The sequence below is a fragment of the Magnolia sinica genome, chromosome 17, assembly GCF_029962835.1.
Source record: "Magnolia sinica isolate HGM2019 chromosome 17, MsV1, whole genome shotgun sequence".
In the NCBI taxonomy this organism is placed as follows: Eukaryota; Viridiplantae; Streptophyta; class Magnoliopsida; order Magnoliales; family Magnoliaceae; genus Magnolia; species Magnolia sinica.
Genome location: NC_080589.1, coordinates 11,144,134 through 11,152,157, shown reverse-complemented (window position 1 = coordinate 11,152,157; position 8,024 = coordinate 11,144,134). Strand labels below are relative to the sequence as shown.

General features: G+C 42.9%; 1 long non-coding RNA gene across 1 annotated transcript; it reads right to left on the bottom strand.

Annotated features, from left to right (window-relative positions):
- Positions 1–5,232: 5,232 nt before the first annotated feature.
- Positions 5,233–7,320, bottom strand: LOC131231227 (uncharacterized). Its single transcript, XR_009164252.1, has 2 exons — positions 6,727–7,320; positions 5,233–5,486 (listed from the first exon to the last, which is right to left on the bottom strand). It is a non-coding gene; the product is annotated as an uncharacterized LOC131231227 (long non-coding RNA).
- Between the last annotated feature and the right edge of the window lie 704 nt (positions 7,321–8,024).

Genomic DNA, 8,024 nt, shown 5'->3' with positions numbered 1-8,024 from the left:
GCACACACATCTCCGAGTTGTTGGACCGAGGTTGGAGAGCGGCGCTCCCAGGTCCCGAGCTTGTGCGGGAGACATCGGAGGTTATTGATACCATCGGGGAGGATGCGCAGGCTGAGCCGCGAAGAGTGTTCTGCCGCGTCGTCCCTTAGGTTTGATGTAGGGGACCATGTGTATCTCAAGGTCTCGCCATGAAGGGCGTAGTTAGATTTGGAGCGAAGGGTAAGCTTGCCCCGAGATTCATAGACCTTTCGAGATCACGGGGCCGTGGCCTATCGGCTTGCCTTACCATCTCGGTTGTCGCGTCCACAACGTTTTCACGTCTCTATGTTGAGGAAGTGTGGGTCGAACATAATCCAGAGATTGATAGCGGTTGGAGGTTCGTGAGGACGCTTCTTACATCGAGCCGCCAGTTCGTATGAAAGGAGCAAGTCCTCCGAACCAAGGTCATTCCCTGGTGAAGGTACAATGGGATTATTCGTGGATGAGGCATCTTGGGAGCGCGAGGGAGATTCGAGAGCGCTATCCTCATCTTTTTTTATGATTGATTGTATGTTGTATGTTGTCTCTCTCTGATATTTTTATGGCGATGCTTTGCTTCCTCTTCTCTCTGATTTATTTTCTTTGTTTATTGTTTAAATTTCGAGGACGAAATTTTTATTTGGTGGGGAGAGTCAGAAGACCCGTGTCCTAATCCGTACCATTTCATTAGCTTCCGCGGTCCTTCGGTCAAATTCCGGCAACCTTCGCACCGTATTCGGGTTTTGGGCCGATCCTAAGCGTCCCGCAACCGACGCCGGCTCGATCCAAACTTATGTCTTGGTGATCGCGCGCCGCCGCGGTTCCAACGCCGTGACTTGCGCACCGAACCGATACCTGTGCCAGAAGTCTGCGTTTATTCCAAGAAACACCGCGCTGGGGATTTCGAGGGAATCTCTAACAATTAGTCCCACTAATTAACCATAAATGCAACCATACCTCAAAGTACCTCACCCATTCCCTCTTTTTCCAAAAGTCCACCATCTTTCCACCTCACCATTCCTCTTTTCTCATTTTCAACCTCAACCATCCCTCTTCTCCACCAATTTCAAACTAAACCATACCTCTCATCACTCCTTTCTTACAACCACCACTCCACCCATCCCTCCATCCATTATTTCTATCTCTCCCTCTCATTCTCTAGCAAAATTTCCAAATCCCATGAGAAATTTCACTCATCCAACACTCCTCTCTCAACTTCAAGTGTGACCCACCCTCTCATCTCCAATCTCAACCATTCATCCTTCATCAATCTCCATTAAAAGTGAAGGTAAGGAGCTAAGGAGTCCAAGGGAGCTAGGAGAAGGAAGATAAGGTGGGTGTTTTGCCATTATTCTAAAATTATAGGGCCCACTTGTTGGTGGGACCCATTTGGATGTATGTGATTTAATCAAGAGGGCCCATAGTGGCGGGGTTCCTCTATCTCACCGTATATCTCTCTTTCTATCTCTCTCTCTCTTCCTTTGTGATGGTGTGAATCCCACCAATATGTGTTACATCTACCCGTCCCTCTACATTAGACGGTGTGGCCCATCTTATTGTAGGTGATGATCCACACCATCCACCGTTAGGTGGGCCAAATACTTTATATATATGTAAATATATGTTATATTTTATATAATATATATAATATATATAATATAATATGTATTATATATATAATATAATATAATATATGTATAAGTATTGGTGGGCCACATTCACGTGGGACCCACCACATTTTTGTGAGTATATATACAAACCGTCCAGCGTCCCTGGACGCTGGACGTTGCAACATTGGACTATTAAAAAAAAAAAAGAGAGAGAAGAAAGGAGGGGTGGGCCACTCATGCAGGCCCCACCTTGATGTATATGTAAGATCCGAGCCGTCCATGTTGTTCCTCAACTCATTTTAGGCGTTGAGCCGAAAAATGAAGTTGATCCCATTTTCTGGCGGGCCGTCCGTACCTTTGATTTGCTCCCTGATGCTCCTGTACATCTAAAAAGGCTCAATATTGGACTCTATGGGATGGTATCAAGCCACAAAGACCAATGGATGGAGTGGATTGGACACACACCGGAAAAACTGCAAAAACCCTTTTCAAAAAAAAAGGAAGGGCCCCCTGGGCGCCTCCACCGTGGGCTTTATGGCCAACCCACCGGCACCCCTCACGGCCCCTGGCCCACCTTGGGCATTTCCCATAAATCATTTGTGGGCCCCAAATTTAGCCACTAAACTTTCCAAATGTGTAGGTCCCATTCATAAAACAAAAATAAAAAAAAAAATATTTGGCGGGCCCACGAGTTTTGATGTTGTTAAACGTTACCCCCCCAGTGGGCACCATAATGGACCCATTGTGTCAATCCGGGGGCCCCAAACCAAAAAAAAATAATAAATAAAAAAAAAATTTGTTTTACGGCGGCCGTGCGCCCAGGGGGGGGGAGGGGTTGTGGGCCCCAATGATTATATTTTGTATAATATTTTTTAATTTGAATGGCCCCCTAAAATTATTAATAGGGCTGGGCCCCACATACAAGAAACATTAATTGTCACCATAAACCCTTTTGGGCCACGTGTTGCTCCACTGTTATATGTGGGTTGGTCACGTTTGGTGGGTGTGGGGCATCATATCATAAGATTACAAATTGTGATTTTAAATATTATATTAATTAATTAATAGAATGCATCGTATACTTAAATTATAATATTTGATGGTGGGCCTATTGGGCCCCAATGATGAATGTTCATCCAAGTTGTTTCCCTATGGGTTGTTAGGCCCACCTGGATGTGTATTTGTGGCCATTATTGAGGCCCACCTTGATATATATATAAGGCCCATGAGGTTGGGCCCATTCGACGTATTGGTGGCCCGATGTCGAGGCCCACTCTGATATCCATAAAGGCCATGTTACGAGACCCATTGTGATGTTTTCAAAGGCTCATGGAGTATGACCCATTGCAATGTACATAAGGCCCACTAATGCGGCCCACTTGATTTATATAAGGCCCATATGAGATGGCCCATTTGATGTATCTGAGAACTATGGGTCGAGGCCCAATGAGATGTATATTAGTCCATTGCAATGTGTGATTTCCTATGGTTTGTGTAATGGTGCTTTATGGCGGGCTAAGCCTTGGGAACAATGTTGGTTTGACGTCCACATTGTAAGGACAATGTTGGTTAAATGTCCGCATTGTCACACTCCTTAAAGCCACTGATAGGTTCATACTTATACTCTGCAGGCCGTCTAGGCCCATTTCTGTGATACGCAGAGCCCATCCCTATATGCATGTTTAGTATAGATACATGATTTATCATCATACGCATCATATGTATGACTGGTATGAGGAGTGATTGATCATAGCATATGCCTTCGAGCAGACTGTTTATGGGCTCCCTGATAGGCGGAGTTGCCCCATATAAGTGCATGGTACATACAGACTGTTGCATGACTGATAATGTGACTCATGCACTTGCATTTGTGTGATTATAGTTACTATATGCCCTAGCGACATCAGGCCATAGCCTCCACGATACATCGTGGATGGCCATGATTGATACCGGAAATATTTGGTTCCAGCATACGGGCACCATAGATGTCCCGGTGAAAATCCCTAAACCCGATGGTACCAGGAGGATGACTCCAACGTCGAGGACCGAGTGGATATACGAACGCATGAGGGCCGAATACCGGAGGCCGCGTCTCCCACCGTGTCGTGGTCGGTTGGAAAGGAGTGTGGCCTTACTCGCCCGAGGGTAGGGGCAATACTAGGCCGAGTTTGACCGTGAATGGGTCCGCTATCGACGTCTTGGATAGGTATTGGCGGACTATTGGTCGGGCGGATAGTGAGGTTTCTTACGCTCATTTGGACGTTGCGGCTAGGAGAGCGGCAGTGCCATTTGGAGTGTATTGAACCCGGTGATTATCCAGTGAGAACTGTACCGATACATGTTGAGGATTGGCATGCTTGAGTTGCATCTTGCATCGCATGGCCGTGTTATGGCCGATAGCATTCATATCTTGAACCGCAAGCCTTGTACGGGTGATTGCATTCATGTGCTCATCACCATGATTCCGCATCACTCTGACCTTGCATTTTGAGTACGTTTATATTGCGCACACACTTACACCACCCTCTAAGCTTTCCATAAGCTTATGCACGATTGATGCGTGCAGGTGACGCCAGGACGCAGTCGCAGCCATAGTCTCGCTGTAGTTGGAGCGTGCAGCTGAGCTTCTGGAGTTTTGTTTCTTTTGTTACATTGTATTTTATTTTCTTTCAGTCGCATTGTATTAAAAAGTTTTTGATCATAGTGGATTTTGTGGTGGTGTTCTTGTGGTTATTAGTTGTGGGTTATGCTTGTGTTATGCTCATTATGAATCAGACTGATGATTTGAAATCCTCCTTGTAGTATCCCAGGATCGGAACCTGGTGAATGGGTGCCGGGATCCGAAAAGAAGTATAGAGATTGAAAGATGATTGTGAAAGTCAGATAATTTAGATAAGAATGAGGCAACAAATATGGATGGGTCCCAAGAGTTTGGATAGGAATGACAGCATGAGGCATGTGAACATCTTCCTCCTAACGACGTGTTAAAAAAGAATATGGGTTGAACTTTAGACTTGGGTTTTAGATATAAGGGCGCTGAGGGTTTGGAATGGGTTTTTGGGAAGAAAAAAGAAAAAGGGATTCGATGGGTTCGGAATATGGTTGAGCAAGGTTTTTGACAAGGCTAGAAAAATGGCATGATTAGGTGTTGGGCCGGGGTTTTTAGGGAAGGAAAAAAGGGTTGATAGAATGGGCTTGAGGAGAGAGAGAGAGAGAGAGAGAGAGAGAGAGAGAGACCTTTTGATCAAGTGATCATTAGGAAAAATAGATAGATGGAAAGGATTAAATAGGGGAAAAGGTTTAGACGAGAGGTTTTGAAATGGGAAGGGGTGTGAGTATGTAATGCCCCAAAACCCAATATCCAAGTACGGAGATTTGAATCCTAAATTCAAGAGTGTTAACACTATGACAGTAGGGTGCATTGGCACGATCATTAACAACGCTCAATTTTTGCTGCTTGAGTATGATGCTCTAGCTGTGCAAACCCGAGTGTCGCCAATGAATGTTGCACATTGAAGTATTTTCCGCTTGTGTACTTGGTCAAATTAACATTCATCCCATAAACAAAATAAATCAAAGTAATATACGTCGAAGTCGGTGGATATCAGAGGAAATGTAGGGATAACTGAGGTAAAAAATAGCTGGGCAATATCCAGAAAGTACATAAATCTAAAGGCATGCCCATGAAGACCACCACAAACCATAGCAATCCCAACATACAAGACATACGCAAATAAAGGAAAGAAAAACTAGAGTATCAGCACGAGCTCTTGAAGCTCGGTCAGGCTGGCACTGCGCTCATTTATCTCTCTCCATCGAGCTCTACCCGGATCTCCTGAGCTCCACGACTTCATGTACCTACATCAATTGTTGTTTTCCAAATTCGATTATGTGAGTGAGAAACTCAGTAAGAAATCCCCCCAAGATTACACAACAGCATATCAATCAGATATAGTTTCATAAATAAAACGTATAACACACTAACAATTACAAATGCAATTTTGGTTAAATGCGTGAATGTATGAATGCACGTCATTCTAGGGATGCACATCCAACTGGCTTTTGAGGGTAGCCACCAGTGAAAATACCTTTAAGTACGTGCCTTATCAATGACTACCCACCCACACTAATAATGGTGGCTAGGAACCAACAAAAATACCTCAACCAAAAGTACATGCTACCACAGTATCTAGCTCACAATAAAATTGGCTAGCTGCTAGCAAATTTGAATTGAATATGTGCTCACAATGGCTAGCACACTAAAAGGTCGTTCGAATAGTGGACTAAGAGCTAGTGAACGTAAATTGGGTATATACTACCATAGCATCTAACCACCTAATAATGCCCAAGTGCTATGGATGCGTGATTAATCCAACTTTTATTAATTTGATTCACAAACAGATTGTTTAATAAACATATGCAACTACTAGTAATCGTAATCCAACCAATAAGCCTTACCATCATCAAATAATATATTATTCCAATTAAAGGATTCCTCCCAACAAAGTCAATGAGGCATTAACAAAGCCAACTAGGCTTAAATGAAGCCAACAAGGGACAAATAAAGCCATTGAGGCATGAACAAAGCCAGCAAGGCATAAATTAAGCCAACAAGACATGAGTCCACCTAGGGACATAATCGAAGGGGTTCCACCCACAAACCAATCATAGGGCACAATAAATTCATCAATGGTAAGTTTACAACCGATTCCATTTAACATAATTCATAGGATGGCCATTAGCTCAAGTTACAAAATAAGCCAACAAGTCACAAGTACAAGTGCGCGAGGAATCCACACAATTCACAAATAATTTCACCAAAGAACGTCATGATTCATATCCACATGAATCCCACAAGACAAGGATTGTATTCATATGATTGATCATTTAAAGTGTGCTCGTGTGTGAATCAACCTAAGCAGTGGACTAAGCATGTTATGTAATCTTCTATGGAAATAATCCCAAAGTTAACACAAGTGATGTACATTGCAAGAGATAGTGCATGATTCATAGGTTAATTAAAATAATTATTAAATAATGAGACTATTGCAAGATATTAAAAAAAATGTCGACAAAAAGCTTGAAGGATAGATCTCACCTTAGAATCGAAATCTCTCAATTCCGATGCAATGTAGGCATAAAGAATTTGGGGATAAAACTCCAAACCCTAATTCATTGGCAAAATCATCATTAATAGCTTAGATTTTAACATAATTAAACTTTCAACAAGGGTTTACTTATCTCAATTTGAACAAATTACCAACTCGATTCAACAAGCAAAACCCAAGCTCAGCGCAAATTCAAAGCTCACACGAGTTCGTGCTCTAATACGACTTCTGGATGAGAATAGACCACCACTAATTATTTAAAAAGGGCCTCAAACCCTAGCACCAAAATCCTAAGATTTGTGTGGAAGAGAATGATTGATAACCCCAATAGCTTCAAATTACTATAAATTGGGGAAACAATATACGTGCATGGCGAGATGACCTCTTACCCAACTAGTCGAAGGGTTATCCGGCTTGGGAAGATGCGTGATAGCTTGCACAATATGGTTCGGAGGGGAATGGTCTGGTGCGGCGACCTATACCCGATCTCATTCTCACTCCTATGCTCTCACATCCTCTCACTCTCTCACTCTCCTTCCCAAGTCTAGGAAAGGAAAGAAAGGGACGAGCTTTTATAGCCACAGTCGGAAGTACGGTGGTTTGCAAGCTATTGAAATTCGAAGGTTGTCGGTTAGACCAAAGATGTTGTTGGTCGGACCGACAAGGTCAATAATCTGTTGGTCAGACCGACAGATCATTGTTTGTCCATGTTATTGGGCCACACTGGTCGGTTGAACCAACAGAGCCTTGGTTTAATTCAAAATGGGATCTTTCACTGCCTAAAGGTCCTAGGGATTGAGCAAGGTGGTCTATCATCGATTCTAGACTCAAGGGTTCCAATCCTTGGTGAGGTCGAACGAAGATTCCGACTGACCAACCACTCGAGATTGATATAATGCATCTCGCATGTTAACCTTCATGCTGAATATTTAATTTGATGTGTTTTAGGGTCGATTCTATTTGATCGGACATTCAAACTAATGGGTGGGGGGTTCAGGTCTCATTGGTGGTTTAATATGATTTGATTAATTAGGGTATGGAGTTTAATTATGTTATCGGTCTCTATATTTAGGTTTCATCTCATAACTCCTGAGTCTTCGAGTATATATGCATGTGAGCATACACAATTGCCTATTCTAGTTAAAAATTTGCATGTAATACTCCATTCAAGTTACCAACTATGGAGATTGTGGTGTCCCGACCTAAAGTGAAATTAAGGAATTGATAACTTCGTAGTAAGGTAGATAACTATAGCATGTAAATGATAAAAAGGGGGGGAAATAGTTCA